Raw genomic sequence first — 16,368 nt, 5'->3', positions numbered from 1 at the left:
AATGAGAACAGAAATGATCATAATGTTTTGCATGAATTTCATGTTGGTTAAGACCAGGAAACTCACAACAGTGATACTTTCTGATATAAAACTCAAAAATGGTTTTAATGACAACTCTTTACCTCTTTCAGAAATAAACATGAAAGTAATAAGTCAACACATAATTTTCCTGTTCAAATCGTAATTAGAAAAAAAAAATGCCTGAGTATACTATTTTAGAAACATGAAGAACAGAGGCTCCTTTCAACTTCTTGGCTTGCCTTATTTTGACATCAAATTGCATGCAATTGTGCCTGCATGTGTCTGCATGGGGATTCATGCAAAGATGACTGAATTTAGTCACTGTTAGATATTAGATCTTTTTAATTAAATTTATCATGAAGTTTGAATCCATAGCCCCCAGACAGCATTGGAAGTAGCAGAAAAAACTCAATGACGTTATTTCCTTCTGAACACATGCCCCAGGGCAGCAAGGGGTCAATGGCACCTGGCCTCTTTCAGCATTATTGATACGTCAGAATCTGCATTTTAAATCATTCCATTTTTAACAGGGTTGTAAGCTGAAACTCAAAACTCTTCTTTGCAATGCTTTGCCAAGTTAGGTATCTAAGTATGTATCAAACTACATTTGCTCACAGTTTCTGTTTGGAATGTCATCCATTACCACCTGTCCCCGGCTTAGAGGAATAATTACCCTGCACCCACTCTGTTATAACACTGCTGAGCAAGGATGTCCTGCACAAAACCCTCCAAGATTTCAAGGTCACACAGATCAGTGGCTCGACCTTGCTGAATTCTATTCACCCTTCCAGGACACTCGATAAACAGACCCCTGGTAAAGGAGCTCACTGGCATTGCTGGTACGACTCCGAGACACACAGCCAGTGGAGTCTCAACTGGAGCATTTGCCATCCTCCATTGTCTCAGACCCCACATCCCACATAAACCAGCCTGCATCCTGTCCTTTATGGAGTGTGGTAAGCAGCAGACAGGGAAGGCGGGTGGCCCTTAGAAGCTGGAAAAGGCAAGGGAACAGATTCTCCCCTAGAGTCTCCGGAAGGAATGTAGCCTTGCCAACTGTTGGATCTTAGCCCTGCAAGACCTTTTAGGACTTCTGACCTCCAGCACTGTAAGGCAATAAGTGAGTATTGTTTGGAGTCGGTACGTTTGTGGGAATGTTACGACACCAATGGAAACCTACTGGGCACCCTCATGTTATGATTTTAATTACTTACTGTAATTAATTACGCTTCAGCTTTCATTAACATTAAATCTGAATGAGCAAGTTGGTCGGCACAATTTGAGAAGACATTTGAGTTCCATGAGCACAAACACTGAAACACAGATTTTTATCATCAGACCCAAACATTAGTGAGCCTGATGGCTCCAACTCCAGGACCAGTCCTCCAGTATGAGGACTTACAACCATCTTTTATTTCTTTGAGTAATTACCTTTACCTCACCAAGTGATACATTTCCACTGCTATTTTTTATCTGTTAACGCTATATAATGATCTCCTCTTATGAAACATGAAATCTACTTACATTACAATATCTCCTTCGTAAGTTTTTTTTTTTTTTAATAATTATATCACTTTGTAGACTTTCTCTATTAGTTACTGTTCTGGGTTGAACTGTGTAACCCCAAAATTCGTATGTTGGGTCCTAAGCCCCATCACCTGAGAATGTAACCTTATTTAGAGGTTAGGTCTTTATGGAAGTAATCCATTTCACATGACGTCATGAGGGTGGGCCCTAATGCAATGGGACTGGTGTCCTTCCTTACAGAAAGGGGAAATTTGGACATGAGACAGACATGCGTCAGGGAAGACAGTGTGATGGGACCCAGAGAGAGGTCCTGTGAAGACGGAGAGAGATGGGAACGATGTGTCTGAAAGGCAGGGAATGCCAAAGACTGCCAGTAAACCACCGGGAGCAAGGGGGAACCCATGGAGACTCTTCCTCCCAGCCCTCGGAAGGATCCAACCCTGCCAGCACTGGATCCTGGATTCCCAGCTTTGAGAACTCTAAGACAGTCAACCTCTTTGGTTGAGGCCACTCCAGCCTGCGGTGCTGGGTCATGGCAGCCCTAGCAATCTGATGTAGCTACCTTCACAACCCAAGATAATACACATCACAAAACCAAGTTCCTTGCTTTGTTGTATCAAAGCAAAAAAGGACACAGGTGCCCACGAATAGAGGGGAGTTTGGACTTGTCCTACAATCTGGTGTCGTATTAGGAACAGAGAGGGGCTGCCGCCTGCATAAAACAGACATTTATGAATGTGTGTTTTACATTCCTGCTCCGCATGGAGTCACCTACATTTTTCATCTAGGAGAAAAGACAATATATACATATTTACAAGCCAAGAGCAGGGAGAGGAGGAAAGAATGACAGTACAGTTACCTTCTTGCTCCCCACCAACCCTCTCCCGTCCCCACCTACCTTCTCCCCTCCCTGCCCAGGCATTTCCGGGACAGGAGTAACTCACACGTGGGGACATTCATGGGTCCCTGCTTCCATACCACACGACTCGTCCGATGGTTCTCAGCTGGGGGAGATTCCCCAGAAGTCAAATGGCTATACCTGCTTGTCACAGGTGGAAAGGATGCTACTGGCATCTGATGGGTGCAGACCAGGGACACTGCTCAACACCCTACAACGCACAGGACGGCGCCCACAATAGTCATCTGGCCCCTAAAGTCATCAGTGCTACGGTTTAGAAATCCTGCATTAGTGGAGGGGGTACAGAGAGGAAATTCCAAGAAAAGCACCTCATCTTGTCCATCATCACTCCTAACAGGGGCCCCCATCCTGGGGAAGAGGTGAGGAGTTGGGAGAGGAGACCCAACGGTACCTGCCCTGGAACATCCCTTCAGAGGCCAGCACAAGCAGTATTTTCAATCTTGCCATGGTCTTATGAGTGTTTCGATACACGACAAGTTACAGGCTGCTCCCTGGGGCAGCGCACGTTATTTCTGCAGCCCTGGTTCCCAGCACAGACCTAAGAACAAAGCAGACACCGCAGCACTTCCGTCGACATTTCCCGAATTAATGGCAAGTGTTTCCATTCCTAACACCAAGTGCTAGGATAAATACTTGGACTTTTTTCCCATTAAACAGAGTACCTATGATTGTTTTGTTTCACTGCCATTCCCACTTTTCTACTGGTTGAAAATGGCAGCACCTCTTAACCCCTCAGTCCTGAATTTACCAATTCCTGACAGAGTAGTGATACCTAAGTCAAACGCAGGCTCCTGTAAATTTCATGGCCCATTATTATAATTTCCTTGTCACTCCTTAGAAATCATTTTCATTTGAAGAACAGCTCAAATATATTACAGATTTAGAAAGAGCATCACCAAGGTCAATATTTCACTTGCCCACAGGGTAACCATTACTATCCCCACTGGACATTTGTCCTCTGGGGCAGAGACATTCAGACGCAGAGCCTGGAAGGGGAGGCCTGAAATCCCCACTGGGCAGTCGGCCTCCGGACCCCGCACTCTTAACTGTCTTCACCAGCAGTCTCTGTATGGCCTACCATTTGGGCATAGATGCCTGCAACGATGTCAGGGGTCCTCTTCCTCCCTCTTTCACAACGAGGACAGAAATCCACGTGGTCCAGCAAGTTGGTTCAGATTCCTACCCCCATCCAGCAAGAAACGGCAGCGTCAGGATTCAGTAGCCTGTCTGTCTGCCCTGATGTGAACTGACAAAAAGGACAACTCCCGCTGACGACGGTTCAAAGGGCCCGAGATCCCTCTTCCCAATTCCTTCTGGGCAGATCGTGTCGGCGTGGACAAGGCGGTCATGCCAAATGCAGCGAGTTACTGCAACTGCCAGCACTCTCTCTTACGGGCCAACACTCTGCAAAGATGCCTCAAAAAATCATAGAACTGAGTTGCGTGCTGTCTAAAATATGTGTTCGGTCTCCTCCCCAACCAGGTTTTCAGAAAGGACAGAGTAACATCTTTGAAGAGCACTGAAGATAGCCATTTGCAGACGGGAGGTGCCTCAGAAGAAACCTGAGTGTTTTCTTCTCGAACATCTAACACGCTAATACCTTGGAGACCTTCCCAAGCCTTGGGTTTCAACATGCGACTTGCTTTGCCTGGCAGATTCTGTGCTCATCAGTGAAGCACTCTCGACTTCAAACGCACTTGAAAATCGGTTGACTTGAGTCAGAAACCTTTTGCATTCACACAGCATGAGTCACAGCACCCAAAAGAGTTTGCTGGAATATTGCTCAATCCTTTGCACTCAAGGAAACTGTGCAACAACTCTCCTTACAAAGATTTTTTTGCTGAAGGTTTTCAAATGGCTTTTGAATATATCCCATTTGATTTTCTATTAATAATCCCATCCTTAATTTTCAGAAATGATTTTTTTCTTAACCTATCATATCTGAACCAAACTTAGAACAATAACAAATGAGCATGAAATATAACTTAATGTTTTAACAACAAAAGTCAAGGAAAATGTTTTGTATTTTAGAGATAATTACAAGGACCAAAATCTAATGGACACTGAGATTCAGTCTCACTGTTCTAAAAACAGTAAGAAATTCTATGAATTTCTATCTTGACTGATATTCAGAAGTGGCAAACTTTCTATGAGATTCTAAATGATTATGAATGAAAATGTGATTACAGCATGGGAGCCTATAGCAGGGGCAGGGTTCATTAAACTTTCCATTCTGTGGCTCCCCTGTTTAATCAGGAACTCATGGCCTGGCTTCGTCTCTGCCAGGCTTCATTGGTCATAGTGGACTGAAACGCACTAGGAGTAAAGTCCCGTTCTGCTTGGGAAAAGCTACATTTTCTTCGATTGCACTTTCAACTCAAATTAAAATTGCAAAAAATACAAGGCACAGATACCACAATCCCCTTTCTGTAACTTCCAGTCAAGCAGAAAAGCACATAATTGAGGTATATATGTTTTTTAGATGCAAAGCAAATTTCATTTTTTAAAACAAGTTATTACCCCTGAAAAGTTCCATCTCCCTGCAGCACCAGGCCCAAAGCATTCTTTGTTTCATCACATAACTACAGCGCTCAGAGAATTCTACATGTTTCTAGCTTTACGGCAGAACTGGAAAATGTGGAAAAATATTCTGACAAAAACTGTTTTCTTGTAGCCTATGGTATCCGTCAGTATTTACCAGGGTCACTATTCGTATTCTGGGGTTTGCTTTGTTTTTTTACAAAAATCTATGAAATAACAAACTAAAACAAAAAGCTTTCCAACACTAGACACAACTTTGTAAACCTCCAGTGTGAGATTTCTGCCCCTTCGATTATAAATCACTTTTTTTTTTCACTTCTGGCTAGACATAATTTCAGAATATATGCACTTGGTCTTTAGAACATTCCGAAAAAGAGGAAGACCTAGACATGTTTTTAGTTTATTGACTCAGAAAGCGGAACTGGAGGTGCTAAGCACTTTCCTGGGATGGACACTGTGTTGTGAAATTGTGACGTCATGGTGTCAGAGAAGTGGGTGGGGTCAGAGGCTTTGAGGTACCGATGTCAGTGGATTTCGGTTGCTGTAACAAAACATCATAGGCTGGGGGCCTTAGAGGACAGACATCTATTTCTCACAGCTCTGGAGGCTGGAAAGCCCAAGGTCAAGGTGTTGGCTGACGGGATAATCTCTCTTCCTCTCCTTATAAAGCCACTCATCCCAGCATATGGACCCCAGCCTCCTGCCCTCATCTCACCCTAATTACTTCGCAAAGACCCCAGCTCCAAACACCGTCCCACTGAGGGCTTCTCCATATGATTTTGGGGACACAGTTCAGTCCACGGCAGCACCTTAGCTTCCCTGGTTTCCAACTAGACATCAGGGCCATGAGAATGAGGGGAGGTGCCTCTGTGAAGTCTGTGTAAGAAACCGCAGCAGCCACCGTCCTTCTCCCTGTAGAGAAGCATCCGGACCACAGGGAGCTGGGAGACAAAGCTGCCCCTTCCAGGTGAGGATCCTACAGTGGGGAAGGGTTGGAACCAGGAGTGTGGATGGGGGAGCCAGCCTTGGAGGATGAAGGAAGAGCAACGACCTGGGGTGACCACACACTTTGTCATGTGGAGAACGGATAAGAAAGGGCCCCAGCGGGCAGAGAGGTCCATTCAGAGGACACGCAAAGCGGAACGGAACACAGGGAAGAAAACTGGAGTTTTGGAGAACAAGCCTGACAGAAGGGAAGGACAGAGCAGGAATGAAGAAGGGCTGAGGAGAAGGGGCACGTGGAGGAGACAAGACTCCAGAAGGACGACATTCTGAGAGCGGCGGGGGATGTGGAAGGAACGGTGACAAAGAAGCAAGTCAAGGGGAGGGTGGTGGTGGTCACGACCTGGGTGTCAGACTGCAGGAAGGGCAGGGCGCTGGGTGGGAAAGAGGAGTGGAAGGGAGAGTTAGATGCTGAGAAAACAGGGCTTCTAGAAAGATAAGCATCAGTCAGCACCAGATGTCAACACCTGGGGAATGAGAGCACCAGGGTGTTCTCCACACTTGGAGACAGTAGTTTTCCTCAACTCCAGAGAATCCAGAGATACCTGGTACCCTCTGCCCAGCATCCTCCAGCCTTAGTGAATGGCCAACGCCACTCTCAAAAACGTTCTGTTTCTAGAAATTGCTGAGTTGGTAGCATCATCTGACCCTTTTTTCTAACTCTCATCTCAAGGTCCCTCATTTCCTCTTTTTCTTCTACCTCCTTGATGGCCTCTTTCTCCTGGTTTAAGAGGCGCTGCATGCTCCTTACACGCAGCCTCTCTCAAGAGCACCTTGGATTCTTCAGAGAAAAGGAGCCAAATTAAGCTAATGCATATAAACAAATGTGCTTCTCAGATTCTGAAATGAATCAAAAGCATCTTCCAGACCCGCCCAGTTGGACCATTAAAGACCACATTAGAGACTTTTCTACATCTGTAAGATGTATGATCATCATAATAGAGGGATCCTATTGAGACAGAAAATGAAGTTACTGTTTTCTGATTTGAATAACGAGCCTGTTTGGAACAGTAACGTGCATGACAATTTCTGCATCCTCGCAAAGATCACCTTGCCAGCCTCTGACAGCTACTTCATGTTCCTCCCAAAGACTTTGAAGGAATGTTTTTGAATTGCCCTATGCATGAACCTTGATGTTTCCAATGTCTCACCATTCTAGTAATTCAAAAAAAGATGAAAATGGTTTCAAAATCTTTCAGGTTTGAGTTTTATTGATGTTTCCCACTCCCGACCCCCTGCACAGTGTACTTACTTATGTCAAGTTCACCCTTCCCATGCAAATACTGCTCTCTGCACTGGTCTAGAAGTTCAGTGTTTAGAGAGGCACATTAGTGATGCCGGTCTGTCAGTACTGCATGGTTCTCCGGTGATCTGACACAGGACAAACTGTGAACCGTACTGATGTAGCAAGGCCACCAAATATACAGAGACTTAATACTAATAGGACTCCGACCTGTTTTCTTTTAGAAATCACTGTACCTAGAATAACTTTTTCTAGACAACCTTTATGTCTCTATTATATTTTTAAAAATTATCAATTCCTTAATTGTTAGAACTTTAGTTATTAATGTGAAACACTTATTAGTTTAGGGGAAGAACAGGAAATTTGAGGCACCTGCCTCTCTAGATTTTAATAATTCTTTTCACACAGGAGTTGTTACAGGGATAACATGAATCAATTTGGTCAAGATGCAATTTATAACCATGTAGACTATCACACGAGACTTCTTCCCCTCAATGATCCATGAGGTATTCGTGGATCTGATTTATTCTTAAAAGACAGAACGCATGTATAGGGAACAGTCAGAGGATGGGTGGGTGGGCAGGACTCTGCAAGTGCAATCTGGTTTACATAGCCAAGTTTGCTCTCAAATTGCTAAACTGCACAAGGTACTAACACACACAACTATGATTCTTCTCTATGGCAGTGAGAGAGTGTTCACCCTGGCCCTCCCATCATGACTTCCTGATATTTCATCACATTGAAACGTGAAATACTGGTGCAACACACAAGAAAAAGTAAAAGCCAAAGGCTTCAGTCAGGTTGATGGAAAACCTTTTCCATCTACAACTTTCTATTAAGTTGTAATTTTCAGAAACAACATGAGTTGATTTTTTTTCCCTAAATCAATGCCAAGACTTTAATAATGCACAGTTTATTAAGAAAAAAAAACCTAAAATGTAACAGGGAAAAATAAATTGAAAGTGGCTTGAAACAATTTCGTTCTGAGATGAGTTTGGAAGGCTGTTCTACCATGTAAACATTTTACCTCAGACTTGGTCATTACGGATGAACCAATGGGATGTGCAGAGACTTCTAAGTTGTCACTTGGGTATTTTTAACGCACATTTCTACCAATTTGACCACGCCCATGGTAAGCTCAGGTGCATCCCTCCCAGGCTGTTAGTAGTTCTGGCTGCTCAAACAAGCTTCTGCGCCTGTCAACGTCTCAATCCAAACTCGCCGCCTGCTTCCCCCTGCACGCTTTCCCTCTTTGTAAGGATTAGAGGCTGAGCCCCTTGTCACTGCATTCATAGTTGTTCCCCTCAGACCTGAGTCTCGCTTCCACCTTGGAACTCACTGCCCGGACCGCACGCCCCGCCTCGCCGTCCTCACCACCCTTCCCGCTCACGGCGCCTGGAGCTTTCATCACCGCCGCCTCTCTCCCCGAAACGCCCTTCAGTCCCTCTGCCAACACCCGCCTCTCCTTCAAGGCTTTGCTCAAACATCACCTCTTGTAAGAAGCCGTCCTCGAATGTCTCCCCACAGTAAGGCTTCACGAGCCCTGCCTCTGTGTCCGACAGAATTACAAACTTGCTTCCACCACAACGCACAGAGCCTAACGCCGCCGCAGGGCGCGGGGAGGTGCGCGCAGCCTCCACCCAGCTGTGCCCACTGACGACCCCGCGCGTCTCTCACCTGGTGGGGTGTGGCCGCCCCGCGGGCCCAGGGTGCACCAGAGCAGAGAGCTGGGCGTGCTGGGGGAAGCAGAGGTCCCGGAGAGGGCCCAGCACGCCGTTCCCCTCCACGGGTGGCTGTTCTGACGACCTCGCGGTCAGCCTGCCGGAGAAGGCGGGAGCCTTCCGCCTAAATAGTGCCAGGGGTGGGGGTGGGGGCGCCGGGCCCAGGACGCCTGCCGCTGGGCCCACGACATGACAGCACTCCGTGAGACGCACACACTCACGTGTGGGGGAGCCGGGCGTCCCCCCAGCGCGGGAGCCCACGGGCGCTCGCAGACGAGTAGCGCAGACCCGCAGCGGCCGCGCGAGCCTGGCTTCCGGAACACGAGTGGGCGGGGCCTCGGCGTTCTCGCGGGAAGCGCTCTTTAAGCAACACAGCCGGAGGGCGCGGCCGGCGCGTGAGGCGCGTGAGGCGCGTGAGGCGCGTGAGGCGCGTGAGGCGCGTGAGGCGCGTGAGGCGCGTGAGGCGCGTGAGGCGCGTGAGGCGCGTGAGGCGCGTGAGGCGCGGGCCCGAGGACGTACAGCTGGCCTCGCGGTTACGGGAACCGGCCAGGTGGGCAGCCTTTCCTGCAGGGAGCCGGGCACACCTGGGGAGAGACCGCTAGGGGCCCGGAGGCTTAACTGTGTCAAGGCAGTACTTGGAGTTCCAGACACCACAACACAAAGGCTAGCAAAGATTTTCCTCCTCTTCTCCAGCTGCGTTCAGGTTCTAGGCAGGTGGCCCGGGCTGGAATCTGGAGAAGGTGGACACCCCCCTTTTCCCGGGCCAGTAACCAAAGTTTGAAAATTGATCACAATCACGTGGCACCTGGAAAAGCCCCCTCCCCACAGCGTGCGCTGCGGAGCGGTGTTGTTCGCTTCATTCCTCAGCGGGGATGGTAATTGGGACAGAAATCCATTCTCCTCCCGTCCCCAAACCACCATTCTTTTAACAAACATTGTTTTGTTTTCTTCATTCTATGAACTTAGGGGAAACAACACTGTAAACTGACTATACTTCCATTAAAAACAAAACAAAGACAGATAAGGGTCTCTGGGCCTAGCAGAGGCTTGGCAACAGAGGAGGAAAGGTAACAAGTACACAAGTAACTACTAATGAAAACAGATCTGTTCAGAGTGAAGCAAAGAGCAAGCAGGGTAGACGTTATGTGGAGCTGAACAGACACGGGTGCCTCAAAGTAGGTGGCAAGTGTGATCTTGAGCTTCTAGCCTGGTGTGTCCCATGTAAGCACGTTAAGCAACCCAGGCTCTTTACTGCCTGTGACAACCAACCGGGCGGGTATTACACATGATTCCTTACGTAGCATTTTAGTGTTGTAGTGTGGCGTGCACACTGAACATAATCTCCTTAGAGCGTCTCCCCTCTGCGTTAGGTTTCTACCCTGCATAAGGAATTAGCGCCATCTCAGCGTCTTAAAACAACACCCGTGTACAAGGGTGCTGGTTCATTTGTGTCAGCAGTCCAGGCGTGGATGAACCCGGTCCTCTGCGCAGGGTCTCCCCAGATGGGCTGCCTGCTCATCCGAGGCTTCACCAGGAAACAGTCCCTCCTCAGGTCCATTCAGGCTATTGAGAGAATTAGCTGTTTGCAGTTGTGGTGCTGAAGCCCCCATTTCCTTGCTGACTGTCAGCAACTGACAGCTACCGTCAGTCCTGGCCACATGGGCCCCCTAGCAGTAGTTCATAACATGGTGCTTTGCTTCTTCATCAGCAGGAAAGCCTTTCTTTCTTGCAAATACATCTCTTCAGGAAACTCCTGGAGCCTCTTGAAAGGGCTCACCTGATTTGGTCAGGCCCATTCAGCATTACCTCCTTTCCATGAACTCAAAGTCCCCTCCCTGTCCAGGGACCTAATTACCTCTGCCAACTCTCTGCCCCTTCACTGCATCCTTGATCAGTCACCGCAGGAATGCCTTCATTATATGCACATTCAAGGCTGGAACTGGAAGGGGTGTGCATGTCAGTAGAGGAGCAGGAATTCTGGGAGCCAGGTTAGAATTCTGCCATCACACCCTCCCCTTCCAAATGGAGCTCTGTTTACCAAAATTACCCACACTCAAAATTCTCAGGCTGCCAACAGGTGCAGGGAGAGTTCTGAAAGTGTGCTACCTCTACAAATCAAGATCCAGACAAACATCACTCTATCCCCTACTTTCTCCAAATGCTCGTCATCTCTGATTTTTACCAAACACTGGGGAAGAGAAGAATAAACAAACATTATTTTTTCCCCAGCACTCTCAAACTCTGCAAGCCGAACCCATCAACCTAGAGCAGGCTCCAGTTCCGGTGCACAGACAGGCCTTCTGCAAGACGGTCTACAAGACACTCAAGGAGCCCTGCCCTGGGAAGGGGCACCATTACATCCAGCTTCCTCCCCCGTGTTTACGGGCCTGGGGCTGTGCCTTAAGAGAACACGCTAGACAACTCGAGGGGAAACAACGCAGAAGTAATAAACTTGTTCTTAACATCTCAAGACCATGCAACACTAGGATTCTAAATGAGCATAAAGCCTATAGTGAGAAAATTATAACTCAATTTGCTCACATGCTAATTTTTTAAAATATTGAGTTAACTTGCTAATATTTTCTTCAGAAATTTTGCACTTTAATTAAAGTTGTTGATAATGTCCTCTCACTATATTTTCACGTCTCCAAGGATCCATAATGACATCCTCTCTTTTCATTCTTAATACCTATTTTACTTTTTCCTTGGTTGACTGCCAGTTTTTTAACTCTCCATTTTAATTTCTCTTTTTTCCCTCAAAGTATAGTTGGTATTAGAACTCATTTGAGCTATGCTCTGAGAAAAGACCCTGAGGTTTATGATGAAAAATAATTTTGTAATGCCGATAGCATGGTATTAGCAAATGCCTTAGAAACAACAAATGTGGACACCTGCCCTTGGTAAACACCTGTTGCCTGTGTGTGAGGTTTTTCTCTTTTCTTCCTCCTCCTCTTCTTCTCATATATAATTGTTACTCAAAATTTGTATAGAGCTTCCTTTGGGTGATTGTGTGAGGAATTGCTGAAACCAAACACACCTGAGAGTGAAAGGCAGTGCTAAAAATCACCCACAGGGGCCACTGATCCACAGGGTAAACCAGGGCGGTCTCCCGCCCACCAGAAGCAGGTGTCCCGGCTGGAAGGCGCACAGCCAGGTCACTGCCGTGAAGCACGTCTTAACTTCCGAGCCACGTGGTTCTACCGCAGCCCCTCACTGCACAGACACAATGTGAAATCTTCGCTTTCTCTATGTACGGAAGAAATGATGCTCTACAGTGCACGCCTGCATCCACTCACTCATTCATCAGTTGACAGATAATTACTGAAACCTGGGATTACTGGGACCAAGGCTGCATGGCAGTGGTGTATTAGATGCAGAGCAGGCTGAGGGTGAGGTGAGACCGGACATTGAGCCCAGCTTAAACACCTCTTTATAAATTAGGGGACCCTACACGTGAATGATAACAGCTATCTTGCAGGACTGTCAAGAAACTAGGGGGCAGGGTATAGCTCAAGTGGTAGAGCATATGCTTAGCATGCATGAGGTCCTGGGTTCAACCCCCAGTACATCCTCCAAGAATAAATAAGTAACCCTAGTTACCTCCCCCCACCAAAAAGTAAAAGAAAGAAACTAGAAATTACACACATGAGATCCTACACGTGGTTGCTGGCAGAGAACAGGAGCTTCACTAAGAGATGTGACGTACGGCTCACTTCCCTACTTCTCAAGAAGGCCGATGGTAGCTCTGACGTGATAAAGAAGACTGAACAAAGAAGGCTGCTCCAGGCCGTAGGCAAAGACCCTCTCCCCGGAGAATGTGCCACCTCTCAGGGCAGAGTAGGAAAGTACATTGGGAGAGCAGTTAGAGCGGCGGGGCATGACTGGGGCAGGGGGCTCGAAGAGCCCAGAACAATCTTAGGACAGAGACGTCACTTATCGCTGGTGCAATGGAAGAATGGATACTTCGTGGAGGGTGCGGCACGTGAGCAGCCATGGAGAAGGGTGGTAACGATAAACAGGAGGGCTGGGGAGGAACCCGCACGCACCAGTACTCTGACGTGGGGGACTTCACGTGCCCTCCCCGCCCCCGCAGCAGACAAGAATCTGGAACACCTGGCTCTGCTGGGCAGGGCCCTTCCCCTTACAGTCTGCACTTTCCTCACCTGTGAAATAGTGGGGCTAGCACTATCTGCGCTGCTTTCCAGGGAAAATAGGGACCAGAAAATACATGTAACATCATCAGGCAAAATGCACGGTCCTATGAATTGCTTTTCAGTCTTCCTCTTTGCCAGCTGATGCACAATCAGGTTCCATAAAATGTGCCTGTCACAGTCCACACCACATGTTTCCTATCACTTCATTTATCCAGACCCTTCTATGCCTGATATACCGTACACACATTTCTGCATATCATGATGCTTAGAGTTGCAATGTCCACACAAAGTGACGGTCACATGGATCTCCCCGAAAGCCCCAGGTAAGAATATCACACTAGCACTGCCTTTGGAGGCAAGCCTGCCTTTTGCACTTTCTTGTGCACAGAAGTCCAGCTTGCCCTAAAAGACAGTCAACAGCTTTATCTAAGTCCAAGGAACAACTTTTAAACAATTATCTTTATCATACATTTGAACACAGATACTGAGTGACTCTATGAATTAAAGCTGACCTGGTGTTTTTGTACAAGAAGTCAAAGCCCACAATTTCATAGACATCAGAAGCAGTCGAGTTCCATGGCACTGTGGAAAAGGGCCCATCTGCAGTCAAGGCTGGACTTCACTTCTGCTTTCATAAATAAATGATGCCTGTCGTTTCCATTACACACAGTTCTTACTCTGAATCATCGCCAAACGCCTCTGAGAACCTAGGGGCATTTTCCTCTGTGCCACTTCAGACACAGATATAATTCATGGAGCTGTTAGAAGGTTCGATCAATGAAACTTAGAAAATGTTTCAGCGTTTGGGAATATAAAAAATGCCATTACCCCAAAATTCTCAGGGAAATCATAGTCGCTAAGGTGAATGGAATTCTTTCTAGATTCATTTCTAGCTCAAGGAACTTCCTTAAAGAGAAGAACGTGATTTTAGAAATACTTTAAGCCACTGTAAAGACTTTTAAGACCACTTGTTTAACTAAGATCCCCTTAGTAATCTGATGACATCGTGCCTTTCTGTTCTTTTTCCAGGGATGAGAAGAACCATAGATTTTATTGACTGTATCTGCCAGGGTCTGACAGGCAGGCATGAGCACTCTGTGGATTCCAGCAGAGGGAGGTGACTGAAAATGAACCACTTACAAAGGGGCAGGAGGCCCAGAAGCAGCTCAGCGGAGACAGGAGGTTGCCCAGAGATGAGTAACTGCAGAGAGTCCTACCACCCTCTGCCCAGTGAGTACAGGAGCCCGTGGGCTGGATGATGTTAGGGGAGCTCTACGCTGAGACCCACGTTCAGAGGGGATTACAGAAAACGTAGCTCCCAAACTCACAAGGGCACGTTGACCCAGGACCATCGGGTACACATCGGGAAGTGACCTCAACTGCCAGTGTCCCAGCTCTCTCAGCAGCAGCAGTGATAAATCCCCCTTCAGTCTGAAGAAGGGTGTGATGCTCCTGGGGGTGCTGCCGCGTGCTTGACAAGATGAGATGCCGCACCGCTTACACACTGCAGAGAAAGAGGAGCAAGGCCTGCAGGATCTGATGAGGGAAGCACGGGACAGGCACCACAGAAACTTCGAAGTTCCCCTGCACGTGGCGGTGGAGTGCAGGCCGCGGTCTAGGGGATAAGAAGCCCCGTGCGCACCAACGGGGACCCGTGACGCTCACCAGGCAGCCCGTCAGGTACATCCAGTGCAACCACACCGATTAGCATCGCTGCCGTGGCCAGGTAACACCCAGCAGCACTCTGTGCCGGCCTTCATTGGGTGTCCCTAACATTTGTTTTTTGGGTTTTTTTGCAGGGGAGGGACGTTCTATTTATGTCTGTTTCCCAGCAGCGGTGGTATCAGCCAGGAAGTGATGAAAGGGGGACTGAGGAGGAGCAGGAGTGTGGTGGGAATGCTGGCTGGTCAGAAGTCCGACTCCTGCCTGCACACAGTGGTGCACACAGCGTGCTGGCAACCTGTGTGCCCTGCTTGTTAAAAACATCTGAAAATCTTGGCCAGGGCAGTGGGTCAGAAAGAGGCGCAAACTAAAATTAAGAGTACCACTGTTTCGTCTTATTATACCAACCAACACATGGGAATTTAACAGTAATATTCAGTATCTTGACATTGTACTTTTTCACAGAAATGGTGGTGGTGTTTAGAGAGTTCACAACCCATTTCAAGTTTCTGAAGGTTTTGCAGGAGAGAGCCCTATCAAAGGACGCTGAAGACCTAACGAATGCTGAGCTGAGTCACAAACGGAAGCCAGACAGGCTCTTTACAGTTTGGGAACCGGCTCTGAATGGATGGAACCACTGCGGCAGAATGCCTCAAAAAAGAGAATGTTCAAGATATGAAGTCGAAACACATTAATGAAAACCACCTGGGTCTCGGGCTCCAGTTTTAGCCAAGGATGCCAGGTTAAAACTATTGACCTGGACATGAGGAATACAGACTCGTTACACTGATTGAACCAGGCAGTGTGGAAGGATTTCTGGGTTTTGACATGTCTGACATCCAATTAGCATCCAGGCCGCCTGACAAACAAAGAGCTCCAAGTGCGGGAACTCTGGCGGAATCTAAAACCAAGCCAATCAGTGGAGACCCGTCTGCTTGAATCACTGTCGGGTGTGAGTCTGTATCCAAATGAAGAATGTGCTTGAAACTATAGGATTTTCCTAATGTGTTTGGTTTTCTTTGTCAGACTTGGATTTTATTTTTCACCCTGAACTTAAAACAGATCAAATTCAAATCAAACCAAATAAAGTGCATGGTCAAAGCCTTAATGACAGACACATACACATGATCTGGCCTCTGCCTCCACCAACACACACACACACGCACACACACACACTCAAACTACAATGGGATGCATTAAAAATTATTACATTTCTTTTTAAAAATGGATAGAATGTATACGTAGTTTTACTGTATTTACCAAAAAAAGTTAATCAAATTTGGATGTAAAACATACTTAAGGTGAGTTTTATATACATATATAGTATTTTTCTCCCCTGTGGTAATCTTAGCTAAATGAGTCATACTTTCTTGAAACTATGCAAGCACATAAACTTGGAACCAAGCATAAAAGTGAGACTGCTTATTTCTTCAGCAAAGATTTACTGATCATCCACTATTGGTGATTAAGAGGACCTACTAAATTAACAGTAGCTTTTTCTTAGCTGAATGTGTAAACAATAGAGAGAGAGAGAAGTCAGACGAATGTAACTGAAAACATACACTCTGTGCCTGATAA

The 16,368-nt window shown here is 46.9% G+C and overlaps 1 long non-coding RNA gene across 1 annotated transcript in view; it reads right to left on the bottom strand.

The window, feature by feature from the left end:
* LOC107034155 (uncharacterized) overlaps window positions 1-16,368 on the bottom strand; it is a 442,513-nt gene that overhangs the window by 287,740 nt on the left and 138,405 nt on the right. The gene's annotated exons all lie outside the window — the stretch shown is intronic.

Source organism: Vicugna pacos, chromosome X (assembly GCF_048564905.1).
Source record: "Vicugna pacos chromosome X, VicPac4, whole genome shotgun sequence".
NCBI classification, from domain to species: domain Eukaryota; kingdom Metazoa; phylum Chordata; class Mammalia; order Artiodactyla; family Camelidae; genus Vicugna; species Vicugna pacos.
This window is presented reverse-complemented; position numbering and strand designations above follow the sequence as displayed.